The sequence below is a fragment of the Callithrix jacchus genome, chromosome 4 (assembly GCF_049354715.1).
Source record: "Callithrix jacchus isolate 240 chromosome 4, calJac240_pri, whole genome shotgun sequence".
NCBI lineage: Eukaryota > Metazoa > Chordata > Mammalia > Primates > Cebidae > Callithrix > Callithrix jacchus.
This window is the reverse complement of record NC_133505.1, coordinates 7,409,324-7,429,129: the sequence shown is the minus strand read 5'-3', so window position 1 is coordinate 7,429,129 and position 19,806 is coordinate 7,409,324. Positions and strand designations below refer to the sequence as shown.

At 40.8% G+C, this 19,806-nt stretch overlaps 2 protein-coding genes across 14 annotated transcripts in view; one reads left to right on the top strand and one right to left on the bottom strand.

Moving 5' to 3' along the window:
• The window catches only part of LOC144582011 (uncharacterized), a 449,998-nt gene extending 431,852 nt beyond the window's left edge, over window positions 1–18,146 (top strand). For 3 of the 5 annotated variants that reach the window (XR_013533633.1, XR_013533634.1, XM_078368207.1), the window contains one exon: window positions 15,129–18,146. The gene's annotated coding sequence lies outside the window, so the exon portion shown is untranslated. Of the gene's footprint in view, window positions 1–1,847; window positions 3,618–15,128 lie in introns of those variants that run through there. The other 2 variants (XR_013533636.1, XR_013533635.1) reach the window with 1 other exon arrangement.
• Window positions 18,030–19,806, bottom strand: part of LOC128931694 (uncharacterized) — an 818,901-nt gene continuing 817,124 nt past the window's right edge. For 5 of the 9 annotated variants that reach the window (XR_013533632.1, XR_008480428.2, XM_078368202.1 and 2 more), the window contains one exon: window positions 18,119–18,289. The gene's annotated coding sequence lies outside the window, so the exon portion shown is untranslated. Of the gene's footprint in view, window positions 18,290–19,806 lie in introns of all 9 variants that reach the window. The other 4 variants (XM_078368195.1, XM_078368198.1, XM_078368197.1 and 1 more) reach the window with 1 other exon arrangement.

Sequence of the window (19,806 nt, the reverse complement as noted above, 5' to 3'; positions counted from 1 at the left end):
ACTTGAATACCATTGTTTAAACTTTTTATGTTTACAAAGTTGTAGATTTATATATACTTAAAAGATATAATAGAGATACTGTATACCCTTTACACGGTTTTTTTCTAATGGCAACATCTTGCCAAATTATAGTAAAATTCATTAATGAGGATAGAGATGTGAATACAGTCAAGATACAGAACATTTCCATCAGCACAAGGAGGCCTCACATTCACCTACAGTCACAGCCTCTTCTTTTTGTACCTACCCCTTCCTTAACGACTGACAACCACTAATCTGTTATTTTGTTATTTCAAGATTATTATATAAATCAAACTGTACATCATCCTTTGAGGTTTTTTTCTCACGCAATATAATTCTTTGGAGATTCATTCAGATTGTTTTGCGTATCAAAAATCTAGTTTTTAAATAATGAATGGTTTTCTATGTTAGATGTACAACAGTTTAACCATTCACTCAATGAAAGGCATACATGTTGTTTCAAGTAATAATAAATTGTCCCACAGATCACAGGAGCTCTGTTCATTCTTCTTCTAGTCTTTTTTCTTTATATGTTTCACTTTGGAAATATCTTTTGCTAGGAATTCAAGTTCAGTAATGTTTTCATCTGCAATATTTTTTCATGCACATTAATCTCAGCAAACTTTTCGTCTCAGGCATTGTAATTTTTATTTCCTAAAGTTTAACGAGTGCTTTTTTTTTAATCTTCTCTCGTCTTTGTCTTCTTAATATGTTTAATCTTTCTGTTATCTTCTGAGCATATGGAATACAGTCATAAGGATTGTTTTCATATCCTTGTCCACTAATTCTACCTACAGTGTCTTTTCTGGGTCTGTTTCAATTGATTGATTTTTGTTTTATTTTACTTCTTTTTCATGTGTCTGGTAGTTTTTTTTTTTTTTTTTTAACGGAGTCTCACTCTGTTGCTCAGACTGTAGAGCAGTGGTGTGATCTCAGCTCACTGTAACCTCCGCCTACTGGGTTCAAGCAATCCTCTGCCTCAGCCTTCAGAGTAGCAGGGATTACAGGTGTCCACCACCACGCCGGGCTAATTTTTCTACTTTTAGTAGAGACAGTTTCACCAATTTGGCCAGGTTGGTCTTCAACTCCTGACCTCAGGTGATCCACCTGCCTCAGCCTCCCAAAGTGCTGGGATTACAGGCATGAGCCATTGCACCCAGCTATGTCTGGTAGTTTTTAATTGGATGTGAGACATTTTGGATCTTACATTGTTGGGCAAGAATAGATTTGTATTTCTACACATACTATCAAGTTTTATTGGACATGTTTTAAGTTATTTTTAAGCAGTTTGATCCTTTGGGACTTGTATTTAAGGGCTGCTAAGTGAAACCAGAGCTGCATTTTCCTAAAGCCAACATTCCCTCAGTAGTGAGGCAACAGCCTTCTATATACTCTAAGCAATGCCTCTGATTTATGAGGTTTTCCACTGCAGCAGTGCTTAGCACTGTTCTCTGTAATCCTTTCAGTTGGTGTTTTTCTGGGATCATGTAGTTTCCTCACAAGCGTTTGATAATCAGTTCTCAGCTGAATATTCAAAAAAAGATCTCTTTTTAGATTTCTGGAACTTTTTCTCTGGCACCTCCCTTCTTTTCCATACTCTGTTCCATGAAGTCAAGCCATCTGGACCTCCCTAGAGTTCCAGCTCCCTTCCCTGAGCTCAGAGAGATGACCTGAGGCTGAGATTCTCCTTCCTACACCATGGCTTGGAAGCATCTAGTAGGATTCATGGGATAATTGTAGTGTTTGCACTCATTTCTGGAAACTGATACTTAATATTTGAATTATCTTTGTAGTGTTACAGTGTTTTGTGTGCATTTGTTTTGTAGTTGTTGCTGTTATATTTGGAGACAATGTAAATTCAGTATCTGTTTTTTCATCTTGAAAAAAAGCTTCTTGCTTTCATTTTGAAACTTCCTTACATATGCCTAATAAGTATATAATGTCATATGAGATTTTATTTTTAACTTAAAACGGGTATCCTGTTGTAAGTAATACTTTCAAGCTTTCATTTTTTACTTGATTTCATATTGCTAGGGTTATCCACATCATTGGAATTTTATGTTGTAGCTGGAGCAAAATACCACATTGTTTAAATATATTTTAGTCAAGTCCTTTACATTTTTTATGAATGTTTGGCATTTCTATTTTGAGCAGTACTGTTAGAGAAATGTTATTAATATCTCCTACTATAAATATGCAAGATTTTCTCTTCTATTTAAGCCTTAGAGTATAATTGATTTCCACAGTACACACAAATCATTAGATTCCCACCAGCAAGTTCAAAAGATCTTGAGAATGTACATGTCTCCAGCACTTTGTATTGTTAAAATTTTTTATTTTTACCTGTTCAATAGGTATAAAGTGGCACTGAATTTGGGTTTTAATTTGTATTCCCCTGACTTTCAGAGGAACCAAACTATTCAACAGCTTTTTTACTCTTAAATATATTTCCTTAACATTTATGTTTTTAATATATCTTAATATGACTTTTCTTCAATTTATACTTTAAGTTCGGAGATACATGTACAGAAGGGGCAAGTTTGTTACATAGATAAACATGCGTTATGGTGGTTTGCTGCATCCATCCCCTCATCATCTACCTTAGGTATTTCTCCTAATGCTTTTCTTCCCCAATGCCCCCACCCCACAACAGGTCCCAGCATGTGATGTTTCCCTCCCTGTGTCCATGTGTTCTCAATGTTCAACACCCACTTATGAGTGACAACGTGCAGTGTTTAGTTTCCTGTTCTTGTGTCAGTTTGCTGAGAATGATGGTTTCCAGCTTCATCCATGTCCCTGCAAAAAAACATGAACCAATACTTTTTTATGGCTGCATAGTATTCCATGGTGTGTATGTGCCACATTTCTTTATCCAGTCTATCATTGATGGGCATTTGGGTTGGTTACAAGTCTTTGCTATTGTGAACAGTGTTGCAGTAAACGTGTGTGCGCATGTGTCTTTATAACAGAATGATTTATAATCCTTTGGGTATATACCAGTAATGGGATTGTTATGTCAAATGGTATTTCTAGTTCGAGATCCTTGAGGAATCATGACACTGTCCTCCACAATGGTTGAACTAATTTACACTTCCACCAACACTGTAAAAGCATTCCTACTTCTCCACACCCTCTCCAGTATCTGTTGTCTCCAGATCTTTTAATGATTGCCATTCTAACTGGCGAGAGATGCTATCTCAATGTGGTTTTGATTTGAATTTCTCTAATGACAAGTGATGAGGAGCTTTTTAAAATAGGTTTGTTGGCTGCATACATGTCGTCTTTTGAGAAGTGTCCATTCATATCCTTTGCCCACTTTTTGATGGGGTTGTATTTTTCTTGTAAATTTATTTGTAGATACTAGGTATTAGCCCTTTGTCAGATGGGTAGATTGCAAAAACCTTTTCCCATTCTATTGGTTGCCAGTTAACGCTGATGATAGTTTCTTTTGCTGTGCAGAAGCTCTTAAGTTTAATTAAATCCCATTTGTCCATTTTGGCTTTTGTTGCCAATGCTTTGGTGTTTTAGTCATGAAGTCATTGCCTATGCCTATGTCCTGAATGGTTTTGCCTAGAATTTCTTCTAGGGTTTTTATGGTGTTAGGTCTTATGTTTTTAAGTCTTTAATCCATCTGGAGTTAATTTTAGTGGAAGGGGTCCAGTTTCTGCTTTCTGCACATGGCTAGCCAGTTTTCCCAACACCATTTATTGAACAGGGAATCCATTCCCCATTGCTTGGTTTTGTCAGCTTTGTCAAAGATCAGATGGTTGTAGGTGTATGGTGTGTTCTCCGAGGCCTCTTTTCTGTTCCATTGGTCTATGTTGTGGTACCAGTAACATCCTGTTTGATTACTGTAGCCTTGTAGTATAGTTTGAAGTCAGGCAGTATGACGCCTCCAACTTTGTTCTTTTTGCTTAGGATTGTCTTGGCTATGTAGGCTCTCTTTTGGTTCCATATGAAGTTTAAGGTGGTTTTTTCCAGTTCTGTGAAGAGGGTCATTGGTAGTTTGATGGGGATAGCACTGACTCTATAAATTACTTTGGGCAGTATGGCCATTTTCACAATACTGATTCTTCTGAACAATGAGCCTGGAATGTTTTTCCATCTGTTTGTGTCCTCTCTTAATTCCTTAACCAGTGGTTTGTAGTTCTCCTTGAAGAGGTCCTTTACATCCTTTGTTGGTTGTATATAGGTATTTTATTCTCTTTGTAGCAATTGTGAATGGCAGTTCACTCTTGATTTGGCTCTCTGTTAGTCTGTTATTGGTGTATAGAGTGCTTGTGATTTCTGCACATTGATTTTGTATCCTGAGATTTTGCTGAAGTTGCTTATCAGTTTCAGGAGATTTTGAGCTGAGACGATGGGGTCTTCTAAATATACAATCATGTTGTCTGCAAATAAAGACAGTTTGACTTCCTCCTTTCCTATTTGAATGCCCTTTCTTTTTCTTGCCTGATTGCTCAGACTAGAACTTCCAATACTATGTTGAATAGGAGTGGTGAGAGAGGGCATCCTTGTCTAGAGATAGATCTCAAAGGGAATGCTTCCAGTTTTTGCCCATTCAGTATGATATTGGCTGTGGGTTTGTCATAAATAGCTTTTATTATTTTGAGATACGTTCTATGGATACCTAGTTTATTGAGAGTTTTTAGCATAGAGGGCTGCTGAATTTTGTTGAAGGCCTTCTCTGTATCTACTGAGATAATCATGTGGTTTTTGTCTTTGGTTCTGTTTATGTGATGGATTACATTTATAGACTTGCATATATTGAACCAGCCTTGCATCCCTGAGATAAGCCTACTCGATCATGGTGGATAAGATTTTTGATGTGATGGTGCAGTCAGCTTGCCAGTATTTTATTGAAGATTTTTGCATCTGTGTTAATCGTGGATACTGGCCTGAAGTTTTCTTTTTTCGTTGAGCCACTGCCTGGTTTTGGTATCAGGATGATGTTGATTTCATAAAATTATTTGGGAAGGATTCTCTCTTTATGGATTGTTTGGAAAAGTTTTGGAAGGAGTGGTACCAGCTTCTCTTTGTATGTTTGGTAGAATTCAGCTGTGAATCCGCCTGAACCTGGGCTTTTTTTGGTTGGTAGGATATTAATTGCTGCCTCTACTTCAGCCCTTGTTATTGGTCTATTCAGTTTCAATATCTTCTTGGTTTAGACTTGGGAGGGTGTAAGTGTCCAGGAATTTATCCATTTTTTTACTGGTTTATGTGCATAGAGTTGTTGTAGTAATCTCTAATGGTAGTTTGTATTTCTGTGGAATCGGTGGTGATATCCCTTTATTGTTTTGTATTGCATCTATTTGATTATTCTCTTTTCTTTTTTATCTGGCTAGTGGTCTATTTTCTTGATCTTTTCAAAAAACCAGCTTCTTGATTTATTTTTTTGAAGGGATTTTGTGTCTCTATCTCCTTCAGTTCTGCTGTGCTCTTAGTTATTTCTTGTCTTCTGCTAGGTTTTGAGTTTTTTTTAATCTTGCTCCTCTAGCTCTTGCAATTTTGGTGATAAGAGTGTCGATTTTAGATCTTTCCTTGCTTCTCATATGGGCATTTATTGCTGTAATTTTTCCTCTAGACACTGCTTTAAATGTGTCCCAGAGATTGATATGTTGTCTTCGTTCTCGTTGGTTTCGAAGAACATCTTTATTTCTGCCTTCATTTCATTGTTTATCCAGTCAACATTCAAGAGCCCGTTGTCGAGTTTCCATGAAGTTGTGTGGTTGTGAGTGAGTTTTTGAATCCTGAGTTCTAATTTGATTGCACTGTGGTCTGAGAGACTCTTTGTTATGATTTCCATTCTTTTGCATTTGTGGAGGAGTGATTTACTTCCAATTATGTGGTCAATTTTAGAGTAGGTGTGATGTGATGTTGAGAAGATGTATATTCTGTGGATTTGGGGTGGAGAGTTCTGTAAATGTCTATTAGGTTTGCTTGGTACAGATCCGAGTTCAGGTCCTGGACATCCTTGTTAATTTTCTGTCTCATTATTCTGCCAAGATTGACAGTGAAGTGTTGAAGTCTCCCACTATTATTTTGTGGGAGTCTAAGTCTCTTTGTAGGTCACTAAGAACTTGCTTTATGTATCTGGGTGCTGCTTTAGTGGGTGTGTATATATTTAGGATTGTTAGCTCTTCTTGTTGCATTGATCCTTTTACCATTATGTAATGCCCTTCCTTGTCTCTTTTGATCTTTGTTGGTTTAAAGTCTATTTTATTGGAGAGTAGGATTGCCACTCTGGCTTTTTTTGGTCTCCATTTGCTCGGTAGCTCTTCCTCCGTCCCTTTATTTTGAGCCTACATGTATCCTTGCACATGAGATGGGTTTTGACTTTGTATCCAATTTGCCAGTCTGTATCTTTTGATTGGGGCATTTAGCCCATTTACATTTAAGGTTAATATTGTTATGTGTGAATTTGATCCTGCCATTTTGATGCTAACTGGTTATTTTGCCAATTTGTTGATGCAGTTTCTTCACTGTGTTGATTCTCTTTACCATTTGGTACGTTTTTGGATTGGCTGGTACTGGATGTTCCCTTCTATGTGTAGTGCTTCTTTCAGGAGCTCCTGTAAAGCAGGCCTGGTGACAAAATCTCTCAGCAACTGCTTGTTCGTAAAGGATTTTATTATTTCTCCTTGGCTTATGAAGCTTAGTTTGGCCAGATATGAAATTCTAGGTTGAAAGTTCTTTTCTTGAAGGATGTTGAATATTGGCCCCCTCTCTCTTCTATCTTGTAGGGCTTCTGCCAAGAGATCCACTATGAGTCTGATGGGATCTCACAAAGGGAAGTCTGATCCACTTCCCTTTGTGGGTAACCTGACCTTTCTCTCTGGCTGCCTTTAGTATTTTCTCCTTCATTTCAACCCTGGTGAATCTGATTATTATGTGCCTTGGGGTTGCTCTTCTTGAGGAATATCTTTGTGGTGCTCTCTGTATTTCCTGGACTTGAATATTGGTCTGCCTTGCTAGGTTGGGGAAGTTTTCCTGGATAATACCCTGAAGAGTGTTTTCCAGCTTGGATTCATTCTCTCCATCACATTCTGGTACACCTATCAAACGTAGATTAGGTCTTTTCACATAATCCCGTATTTCTTGGGGGCTTTGTTCATTTCTTTTCATTCTTTGCCTTCTCATTTTATTTAATTGAGTTGATCTTCGATCTCTGATATCCTTTCTTCTGCTTGGTCAGTTGGCTATGGAAACTTGTTGAAGTTCTTGTGTTGTTTTCAGCACCATCAAATCATTTATATTATTCTCTAAGCTGTTTATTCTCATTAGCATTTTGTTGAACTTTTTTTCAAGGTTCTTATTTTCTTTGCATTAGGTTAGAACATGTTCTTTTAGTTCATAGAAGTTTCTTATTACCCACATTCTGAATCCTTTTTCTGTCAATTCATCAGACTTGTTCTACATCCAGCCTTCTTCCCTTGCTGGTGAGGAGTCGTGATCCCTTGTAGGAGGAGAGGCATTCTGGTATTGGGTGTTTTCATCCTTTTGTGCTGATTTCTTGCCATCTTTGTAGATTTATCTACCTGTGGTCGTTATAGTTGGTAACTTTTGGATGGAGTCTCTGAGTGGATGTCCTTTTTGTTGATGTTGAAGTTATTTCTTGCTGCTTTGTAGTTTTCCTTCTAACACTCAGGCCCCTCTGCTGTAGGACTGCTGGATATCCATTCCAGATCCTGTTTTTTTGAGGATCACCTGTGATGGCTGCAGAACAGTAAGGGTTGCTGCCAGTTTCTTCTTCTGTTACCTTCGTCCCAGGAGGATGCCTGCCAGATGTCAGCCTGAACTCTCCTTTATGAGGTATCTCTTTGGATATACAGGCATCCAGGAGCTGCTTGAGGAGACAGTCTGTCCCTTATAGGAGCTCAGGTGCTGAGCTGGGCGCTCCGTTGTTCCATTCAGAGCTGCTGGGCAGGTACGTTTAAGTCTGCTGCAGCAGAAGTCATAACCACCTTTCTTCCCAGGTGCTCTGTCCTGGGAAGGTGGGGCTTTATAAGTTCCTCATGTGCTGGGCTCTTTTTTTCAGAGATACCCTGTCTAGTAAGGAGGTAGCCTAGTCACAGCCTGCCAGCAGAAGGCATTGCTGAGCTATTGTGGGCTCTACCCAGCTGCTGTGTGAACTTCCTTGCAGTTTTGTTTACAGAGGTGTAGTTAGAACTGCCTTGGTAATGGTGGATGCCCTTCCCCCACAGAGCTGAACTGTATTGCGTCCAGCTGCACTTGCTATGCAACTCTCAATCCAGAGCCTTTCAGATTGCTGATCTTTTGTGGGGGTGGTTACTGCTGAGCCAGATCACCTGGCTCCCTGTTTCAGCCCCCTTTTTTTTTCAGTTGAATGGGTTGGGTGGCTTTGTCTCCCAGGCATTCTGGTCTCCAGTTGAGATGGCCTCCCAGATTTGTGTGAGCTTTTTTTGTGGAGACTGCACAGGGTGAAACAGCCAAGCTGGAAACTCTTGGTTCTTTTCAGCTTGGGAATCTCCTGGTCTGCAGGCAGTAAAAACTCATTTGGAAATGTGATCACTTTCCCTCTGCATTGTTCTTGCTGGGAACTGCGCTCCAGAGCTGCTTCTATTCGGTCATCATCTTGGATCCACCTCCCCTCAAAAGAACAAAATTCTTAAGAAACACTTCACCTCATCTGGATTACAGCTCCCAGCAAGAGCGCAAAGGGTGCATGGACACCACATTTTCAGATGGATTTTTATTGCCCACAGACCAGGACTTTCCCAGGCGGAGGAGCCCCAGTGCAGCTGTTATGGCTGGCACAGTGTGTCTCTGCACAAAATACACAGGTCCGGGTGCCATTTGAGCTGGCAATTGGAGTGCCTGGGAGACAGAATTACCCATTCAACTGATAAAAAGGGGAATGAAACAGGGAGCTAGGTACAAAAAAGCACCACGAATCTCCAGCACAGCTATTTCAGCTGGTATGGTGGGTCGCTGCATGGGAAATCACCCAGATCCCAGGGCCTTTTCAACAGGTGACTGGAACATTTAGGAGATAGTCAGCCGTTCAACTGAAAAAAAAAAGGGGTCTGAGGCAGGGAGCCAGGTGATCAGGCTTGGCTGGTCCCACCCCCATAAAAAACAGCAATCTGAAACGCTGTGGATTGAGAGTTTCACAGTAAGCATAGCTGAACCTAGGATGGTCCAGCTCTGTGGGGGAGGTGCATCTGCCATTACCGAGACCGTTCTAACTATACCCCTATAAACAGTACTGCAGGAAAGTTCACATGCCAGCTGGGCAGAGCCAACAGCAGCTCAGCAAAGCCTCTGCAGGCAGACTGCGATGAGGCTGCCCCCTTGCTGGGCAGAGCAACCCTGAAAAAAGGCAGCAGAATGACAGAAAGTTATAAATAAAGCCCTACCTTCCCAGGGCAGAGCACCTGGGGAAAAATAAAAGGCATTTATGAGTTCTACTGCAGCAGACTTAAACATACCTGGCCAGCAGCTCCGAATGGAACAATGGAGCTCACAGGTCAGTACTTGAGCTCCTATAAAGGACAGATTGTCTCCTCAAGCAGCTCCCTGACCCCTGTATATCCAAAGACATAAAGGAGAGGTCAGACTGACATCTGGCAGGTATCCTTCTGGGACAAAGAAAGATAGCAGAAGAAGAAACTGGCAGCAACCCTTACTGTGCTGTAGATGCTGCAAGTGATCACAGGCAAGCAGAGTCTCCAGCAGTCCTACAGAAGAGGGACCTGACTGTAGGAAGGAAAAATAACAAACAGAAAGAAATAACTTCATCAACAAACTGGAGGTTCACTCACAGACCCCATCTTAAAGTCAACAACTGCAAAGAAAGACCACAGATAAATAAATCCACAAAAATGGGAAGAAACCAGCACAAAAAGGATGAAAACACCCAATACCAGAACGTCTCTCCTCCTACAAGGGATCACAACTCCTCACCAGCAAGGGAACAAGGCTGGATGGAGAATGAGTCTGATGAATTTACAGAAACAGGCTTCAGAATGTGGGTAATAAGAAACTTCTCTGAACTAAAAGAACATGTTCCAACCCAGTGCAAAGAAACTAAGAACCTTGAAAAAAAGGTTAGATGAAATGCTAATGAGAATAAACAGGTTAGATAGGAATATAAATGACCTGATGGAGCTGAAAAATAACACAAGAACTTCAACAAGTTTCCATAGCCAAATTGACCAAGCAGAAGAAAGGATATCAGAGATTGAAGATCAACTCAATTAAATAAAACGAGAAGGCAAGATTAGAGAAAAAAGGGTAAAAAGAAATGAACAAAGTCTCCAAGAAATATGGGACTATGCAAAAAGACCTAATCTATGTTTGATAGGTGTACCAGAATGTGACAGAGAGAATGAATCCAAGCTAGAAAACACTCTTCAGGATATTATCCAGGAAAACTTCCCCAACCTAGCAAGGCAGGTCAATATTCGAGTCCAGGAAATACAGAGAACACCACAAAGATATTCCTCAAGAAGGGCAACCCCAAGGCACATAATCGTCAGATTCACCAGGGTGAAATGAAGGAGAAAATGCTAAGGGCAGCTAGAGAGAAAGGTTGGGTTACCCACAAAGGGAAGCCCATCAGACTCATAGTGGATCTCTCAGCAGAAACCCTGTAAGTCAGAAGAGAGTGGGGGCCACTATTCAACATCCTTCAAGAAAAGAGCTTTCAACCTAGAATTTCATTTCCAGCCAAACTAAGCTGCATAAGCGAAGGAGAAATAAAATCTTTTACAAACAAGCATGTACTCAGAGATTTCATCACCAGCAGGCCTGCTTTACAAGAGCTCCTGAAAGAGGCACTACACATAGAAAGGAACAACCCGTAGTACCAGCCACTCCAAAAACATACCAAATGGTAAAGAGCATCAATACAATGAAGAAACTGCATCCACTAACAGGCAAAACAGCCAGCTCGCATCAAAAGGGCAGGATCAAATTCATACATAACAATATTAACCCTAAATGTAAATGGGCTAAATGCACCAATCAAAAGACACAGACCGGCAAATTGGATAAAAAGCCAAAACCCCTTGGTGTACTGTATCCAGGAAACCCATCTCACATGCAAGGATACACATAGGCTCAAAATAAAGGGATGGAGGAAGAGCTACCAAGCAAATGGAGAGTCAAAAAGAAAAAGCAGGAGTTGCAATCCTAGTCTCTAATAAAATAGACTTTAAACCAGCAAAGATTAAAAGAGACAAGGAGGGGCATTACATAATGGTAAAAGGATCAATGCAACAGGAAGAGCTAACAATCCTAAAGATATACACACCCACTAAAGCAGCACCCAGATACATAAAGCAAGTTCTTAATGACTTACAAAGAGACTTAGACTCCCACACAATAATAGTGGGAGACTTTAACATCCCACTGTCAATATTAGATCAATGAGACAGAAAATTAACAAGGACATCCAGGACTTGAACTCAGACTTGGACCAAGGAAACCTAATAGACATTTACAGATCCACAGCGTATACATTCTTCTCAGCACCACATCACACCTACTCTAAAATTGACCACATAATTGGAAGTAAATCATTCCTCAGCAAATGCAAAAGAATGGAAATCATAATAGTCTCTCAGACTGCAGTGTAATCAAGTTAGAACTCAGAATTCAGAAACTAACTCAGAACCACACAGCTTCATGGAAACTGAACAATGAGCTCTTAAATGTTGACTGGATAAACAATGAAATGAAGGCAAAAATAAAGATGTTCTTTAAAACCAATGGAACAAAGATACAACGTACCAGACTCTCTGGGACATATTTAAAGCAGTGTCTAGACGAAAATATACAGCAATAAATGCCCACATGAAAAACAAGGAAAGATCTAAAACTGACACCCTATTGTCAAAATTGAAATTGCTAGAGGAGCAAGATCAAAAAAAACTCAAAACCTAGCAGAAGACAAGAAATAACTACGATCAGAGAAGAGCTGAAGGAGATAGAGACAAAAAAAAACCCCTTCAAAAGTCATTCATTAAATCCAGGAGCTGGTTTTTTGAAAAGATCAACAAAACAGATTGCTAGCCAGACTAATAAAAAGAAGAGAGAGAAGAATCAAATAGATGCAATAAAAAACAATAAAGGGGATATCACCACAGATTCCACATAAATACAGACTACCATCAGAGATTACTATCAACATCTCTACACAAACAAAACAAAGTCTAGAAGAAATGGATAAATTCCTGGACATTTACACCCACCAAGGCTACACCAGGAAGAAGTTGAATCCCTGAATAGACCAATAACAAGGGGTGAAATTGAGGCAGCAGTTAATAGCCTACCACCCCAAAAAAGTCCAGGTCCAGATGGGTTCATAGCTGAATTCTACCAGATGTACAAAGAGGAACTGGTGCCATTCCTTCTGAAACTCTTCCAAACAACAGAAAAAGAGGGAATCCTCCCTAACTCATTTATGAGACCAACATCATCCTGATACCAAACCTGGCAGAGACACAACCAAAAAAGAAAACCTGAGGCCAACGCTAAAATCTTCAATAACATGCTGGCAAACTGAATCCAACAGCACATCAAAAGCTTATCCATCATGATCAAGTTGGCTTCATCACTGGGATGCAAGGCTGGTTCAACACATGCAAATCTATTAATGTAATCCATCACATAAACAGAGCCAAAGACAAAAACCACATGATTATCTCAGTAGATGCAGAGAAGGCCTTCAACAAAATTCAGCAGCCCTCTATGCTAAAAACTCTCAATAAACTAGGTATTGATGGAACTTATCTCAAAATAATAAAAGCTATTTATGACAAACCCACAGCCAATATCATACTGAATGGGCAAAAACTGGAAGCATTCCCTTTGAGATCTATCTCTAGACAAGGATGCCCTCTCTCACCACTCCTATTCAACATAGTATTGGAAGTGTCAGAGCAATCAGGCAAGAAAAAGAAAGGACGTCAAACTGTCTCTATTTGCAGACAACATGATTGTATATTTAGAAGACCCCATCGTCTCAGCCCAAAATCTCCTGAAACTGATAAGCAACTTCAGCAAACTCTCAGGATACAAAATCAATGTGCAAAAATGACAAGCACTCCTATACACCAATAACAGACTAACAGAGAGCCAAATCATGAGTGAACTCCCATTCACAATTGCTATAAAGAGAATAAAATACTTAGGAACAGAACTAACAAAGGACGTAAAACATCTCTTCAAGGAGAACTACAAACCAGTGATCAAGGAAATAAGAGAGGACACAAACAGATGGAAAATCATTCTGGGCTCATGGTTAGGAAGAATCAGTATTCTGAAAATGGCCATACTGCCCACAGTAACTTATAGATTCAATGCTATCCCCATCAAGCTACCATTGACCTTCTTCACAGATCTGGAAAAATCACTTTAAACTTCATATGGAACCAAAAGAGAGCCCACATAGCCAACACAACCCTAATCAAAAAGAGCAAAGCTTCAAACTTTACTACAAGGCTACAGTAATCAAAACACCATGGTACCAAAACAGACATATATAAACCAATAAAACAGAACAGAGGCCTCGGAGGCAACACCACACATCTATAGCCATCTGATCTTTGACAAAAACAAGCAATGTGGAAAGGATTCCCTGTTTAATAAATGGTGTTGGGAAAACTGGCTAGCCATGTGCAGAAAGCAGAAACTGGACCCCTTCCTGACACCTTACACTAAAATTAACTCCAGATGGATTAAAGACTTAAACATAAGACCTAACACCATAAAAACCCTAGAAGAAAATCTAGGCAAAACCATTCAGGACATAGGCATAGGCAAGGACTTCATGACCAAAACACCAAAAGCATTGGCAACAAAAGCCAAAATAGACAAATGGGACCTAATCAAACTCCACAGCTTCTGCACGGCAAAAGAAACAGTCATTAGAGTGAATTGGCAACCAATAGAATGGGGAAAAATTTTTGCAATCTGCCCAACTATGAAAGGACTAATATCCAGAATCTACAAAGAACTGAAACAGATTTACAAGAGAAAAAACAAGCCCATTCAAAAGTGGAGGGATATGAACAGATATTTTACAAAAGAAGACATATATGAGGCCAAGAAACATATCAAAAAATGCTCATCATCACTGGTCATTAGAGAAATGCAAATCAAAACTACATTGAGATACCATCTCTCGCCAGTTAGAATGGCAATCATTAAAAAATCTGGACATAACAGATGCTGTAGAGGATGAGGAGAAATAGGAACACTTTTACACTGTTGGTGGGAGGGTAAATTAGTTGCATTGTGGAAGACAGTGTGGCGATTCCTCAAGGACCTAGAAATAGAAATTCCATTTGACCCAGCAATCCCAGTACTGGGTATATGTCCAAAGGATTATAAATGATTCTATTGTAAGGACACATGCACACGAATGTTCATTGCAGCACTGTTTACAATAGCAAAGACTTGGAACCAACGCAAATGCCCATCGATGATAGACTGGACAGGGAAAATGTGGCACATATACACTATGGAATACTATGCAGCCATAAGAAATGATGAGTTAGTGTTCTTTGTAGGGACATGGATGAAACTGGAAACCATCATTCTCAGCAAACTGACACAAAAACACAGTTAAACACTGTATGTTCTCACTCATAGGCGAGTGTTAACAATGAGAACACATGGACACAGGGAGCGGAGCATCACACACTGGGGTCTGTGGCGGCGGGGAGATAGGGGAGAGAGGCAGCAGACCACACTGCCATGTATGTACCTATGCAACAGTCTTACATGTTCTTCACATGTACCCTCAAACCTAAAATGCAATAATAAAAAAAGACATTTCACCTCCCGTGATATACTGTTACTGACAGCACTCTTAAGGGCTCAAAACTTTCCTCAGAAACTAGGACACAGTCCCTATAGAATGCTTTATGGACGACCCTTTCTTACCAATGATCTTGTATTACACAAACAGCAGATCTAATAAAAGGTGTGACCTCCTTGGCTAAGTATGAACAGGCACTTAAGGCATTACCTGAAGGATACCCCGGGAAAAAGGGAAATTGTTATTTTGTCCTGGAGATTTCGTACTTGTCAAGTCTCTCCCCTCTGACTCTCTCTCTCTCTCTCTCTCTCTCTAGGTTCATCATGAAAGGGCCATTTTTGGTCATTCTCTCACCCCTATATCACTTAAGATGGTGGGAACTGACTCATGGATCCATCACACTCGGGTGACACCCTGATGCCTCCTGGAGAAGATCATAGGACCTCCGCTCCACAGCCTGAGGATCCCGGAGGCTGCCCTTCATATACCTGTGAGCCATTAAAGGATCTGCGGTTGCTCTTCTGACAAGACCCTCAGGAAATGAACTACTCATGAGTCTACCTTACATTCTGGCATTGACTGGAATATCACTCTTACCTTTACTATTTGCAACTGGACTCCGTGTGGTCACCCTTGAGGCTTGGCCCACATTCCGTAGACTCTCCATATCCGTGGCTTTCTGCCTAATTATGTGTCTAACAGCGTGCCTCTTCTCCCTCTAATTGTATCACCCTTACTATGACCTCTCCTGTGGTCCTCCTTATCCTCGTTGCTGCCTGTCCCCTACTTCACTCCCATCCCATCTGAAAATGCGCCCAAAGGGGTTAAAACGGGAAGAATATTGAACAGGAAACAAGTCCACTCTCTTGTCTTGGGGATTAGGTCTAGTGGCCTTCTTTATACCCTGTACTTACATGCACAAACATTGCTGTACATCTGCTTCTCTGTCCTGTGCATATATTGAACAGAAACTATAACCGGGCCTAACTGTCCAGCTGCTAAGGGAACCACCACCTGCTGGACATATTTTACCCATGTCAGGACTTCAGATGGGGGCAAAGTTCAAGATCAGACACAGGAAGGGCGTCTCAAGTCGATAATCTCTAGCTAGGCAAACCACAACGTAGCCCCAGTACCTACAAAGGCCTGGACCTTTCTAAGCTATACGAGATCCTGTGCACACACTCCGTATGCTCACCTTACTTACCACTCTCACAGAAACGGATGAGGCCTCCGACACCCCAAGTGACTGCTGAATGTGCCTTCCACTAAGCTTCCAACCATATATCCTGGTTCCAGTTCCATCCCTACAGAACATAACTAACCCACCCTTAAATCATACAGGGCTTATATGTCCCTTGGTCACCAATCTACAAATTCCATCTACCTCAAACTTCACTAACAATGGCAATGCTTCTCTATGCCAAAATTGGGTTACCTTACCCCCAGGCCTCAACTGCCTAGCACCAGGCTTATTCTTTGTGGCTTCTCAGCCTACTGCTGTCTAAACAATACATGGAGGAAAAATGCCTCCTCTCCTTCCTGTTGCCCCCCCCCATGACCATTTACACCGATTCTCAATTGCAGAGTCTTTTCTTGTCCAGGCCAAGGCATACTAGAACCCCAGTTCTTCCATTCAGCATGGTAGCAGGAATAATAATACCAGTAGCTTAGTACTGGTATTGGAGGAATTACTGCCTCTATTCAGTTTCACTCTAAGCTGTCCCAGGAATTAATCACATGGAAAAGGTTGCCAATTCTCTCGTAACTCTACAAAAGCAGTTTAGTTGCCATTCTTCAAACTCGAAGGGCCCTGGATCTGCTAATGGCAGAGAGAGGAGGAACTTGTCTCTTTTTAAGAGAAGAATGCTGTTAGTTTGTAAACCAATCAGATATCGTCTTAAAGAACTCAGGGACCAAATAGAACACAGGGTTAAGAATCTCCAAGAAAGAGGATCATGAAGCTTGCTTAACAAACACCAACCTGACTCTCCCCTCTTCTAGGCCCCTTAATAAACATCCTATTATTCCTTGCCTTTGAGCCTCTCATCTTTAACTTTCTGGCCAAATTTGTTTCTCCCAGAATTGAGGCCATGAAGATACAAATGGTCCTACAAATGGAACCCCGAATGTCCGTGGCTCATAATTTCTATCACGGACCACTGGATCAACCTGCAACCCCAGAATACTCCCCTCTGGAGGAAACCTCAACTGCAGGGCCCCCTTCTGTGCCCCAGATAAGCAGGAAGTAGGTAGAGCAGTTGTCGCCCACGTGCCAACAGCAGTTGGACTTTGCTGTTCAGAGTGGGGACTGAGGAACTTCCGGGGTTGGGTAGGGCCTCTTTTATTTTGAGTGCAGGAACATGTCCTGCCTCTGGCCGGCCAGGGGCTTTCTTTGAAGCACAGGAACTTTTCCCGCCTCTGGCCAGCTAGGGCTTTGTTTCCAGGTTTCCTGCTTCCAGCCTCTGAAGGTAGAGGCTCAGTGACTTAGGGTTTTAAAATACAGTCCAGAGAAAGTTTGAAAAAAACTCCTCTCATTGGATGACAGCAAGAATGGGGAGGGAATAACTTAGGGGCATAAGCTCCAGCTGCCCAGGTCTGCAGCGACACCCACTCCAGGTCCCCTTACGCAGCATGGAAGCTGTCCTTTCACTCTGCCTAATCACAATACCACGCACTCTTTGGGTCCATGAGTTCTGCTTAAGCTATGACACTTACCATGGCCCCCTTCCCCACTCACGGGTTGGAGAGGCCAAGAACCTGAGTTCCATTAAATCTGCTTGCAGGTAATCTGGTTACACTCTGAGGTCAGGAGTTCAAGACCAACCTGACCAACATGGTGAAACCCCATCTCTATTAAAAAGACAAAAAATCAGTTGGGTATAGTGGCGGTGCATGCCTGTAATTCCAACTTCTCAGGAGGCTGAGACAGGAGAATTGATTGACCCCAGGAGGTGGAGGTTGTGGTGAGCCAAGATGGAGCCACTGCACTCCATCCAGGGTAACTGGAGTGAAACTCCATGAGAGAGAGAGAGAAGTAATTAAACTTTCCTAGTATCTAAAGTCAGAACCTGGTTCCTGGCCTCTTTCAACTTTTATAAGTTACTAGAATTTTTATACATCTTTGGAATGCCATGCCAAAACTCATTTTGCAATACTTGCTGTTATGTCTACAAATGTAATAAATAAATATGCAAATTACCCCTCAGCTCCCATTTTTAAGGTCCATAAATACCACTAAGAAAAAACCCACCTCCGCGAGCTCAGTCCTCTCTCATTGAGGCTCCCTGCTGTACTTTGACAGCATTCCTTTTTAATAAATTCTTGTTTCAAACCTATGTTGTCAATAAATTCTTCTTACCGACTTTTAAGTTGACCACTTCTCAATGCTGGGGCTCTGACACCTCGCCTGGCATCTGTCATAGAAAGATGATCATAGAAGAATGTGTTCATTGGAAAACAACCTCAATATCAGACCTGTGCCAAAAAAAAAAAAAAGGCAAAAGTAAAGGTGAAAACAACCATCTTGTGGTTACTGTCTCTGCAGTACAAACATAAACAACTCGGAGTCAGGAGATCAGGAGTCTCTTCCGGTTGCACTGCTCCAGCTACAGGGACCTGTGTACACCTTTGTTCACCTCATTGGTCTCACTGTTTTATCAGACAAAATCAATGTTTTGTCTTCTTTTTTGAGATGGAGTCCCACTCTCACCCAGGCTGGAGTGCAATGGCACAATCTCAGCTCACTGCAACCTCTGCCTCCCGGGTTCAAGTGATTCTCCTGCCTCAGCCTTCTGAGTAGCTGGGATTACAGGTGCCTGCCACCACGCCCAGCTCATTTTGGTATTTTGAGTAGAGATGGGGTTCATCATATTGGCCAGGCTTGTCTCAAACCCCTGACCTTGTGATCTGTCTGCCTCAGCCTCCCAAAGCACTGAGATTACAGGCATGAGCCTTCATGCCTGGCCATCTTCATATTTTTAGGCACTCTACTGAGAAACTGTATTGGAAAACATCTTCAAAAATCCGAGTTTCTAATCCTATCTATAGTATATGATATTTCTTTGTTGTGAGCCAGGTTACAGTGAGATAATTGTCAAAAACATCAGTTGCTTTCTGAGCACACTTCTAAGATTTACATACTTTCTTACTCATTTAATAAGAATTCATTGAATACCTACTATGTATATGGTACAGTTTTAAACACTTAGATAAGTAAAATTAAAAAAAAATCTGTGCCTTCAGAAGGTTTACCTTCCAGAGAGAAGAAAAAGATAATGATCAGTAAATACAATAAGCAAAGAAGTATGTTCCAAGCTGATAAGTACTTGAAAAGATAGATAAAAAGATTTTAAAAGGAGAGCACTGAAAGGAAGACCAAGCATAAGGATTAGGAATTGTACTGTATTTAAAAAGACTCTCGGCATCAACTATATGAAGAAGGTAACTCTTGAGCAAAGAATGAAGGATTTAACCGTGGGATATCTGAGGGAAAAGGAGCAGATAGTGAAGAAGCCCTGAGGCCAGAGAGCACATGACACAGAGTAAGAACAACACAGTAGACTGGAGAGACCTGGGAGAGGTGATGGCATCGGAGAGGGAAAGTTCATCGGCTTCCACTTCTAAGTGAGGTGGGGGGTCACTAGAGGAATTTAAGCAGAGGAGAGACATGATCTGACGTAGGCTTTATAAGAGATCACTTCTAGATTTACTGGATCATGTGCATAGAGGTGTTTGTAGCAATCTCGGATGGTAGTCTGTATTTCTGTGGAATCGGTGGTGATATCCCCTTTATCATTTTTTATTGCATGTATTCAATTCTTCTCCCTTTTCCTTTTTATTAGTCTGGCTAGTGGTCTATTTTGTTGATCTTTTCAAAAAACCAGCTCCTGGCTTCATTGATTTTCTGAAGGATTTTTGGTGTCTCTATCTCCTTCAATTCTGCTTTGATCTTAGTTATTTCTTTTCTTTTTTTTTTTAATTTTTAGAGATGG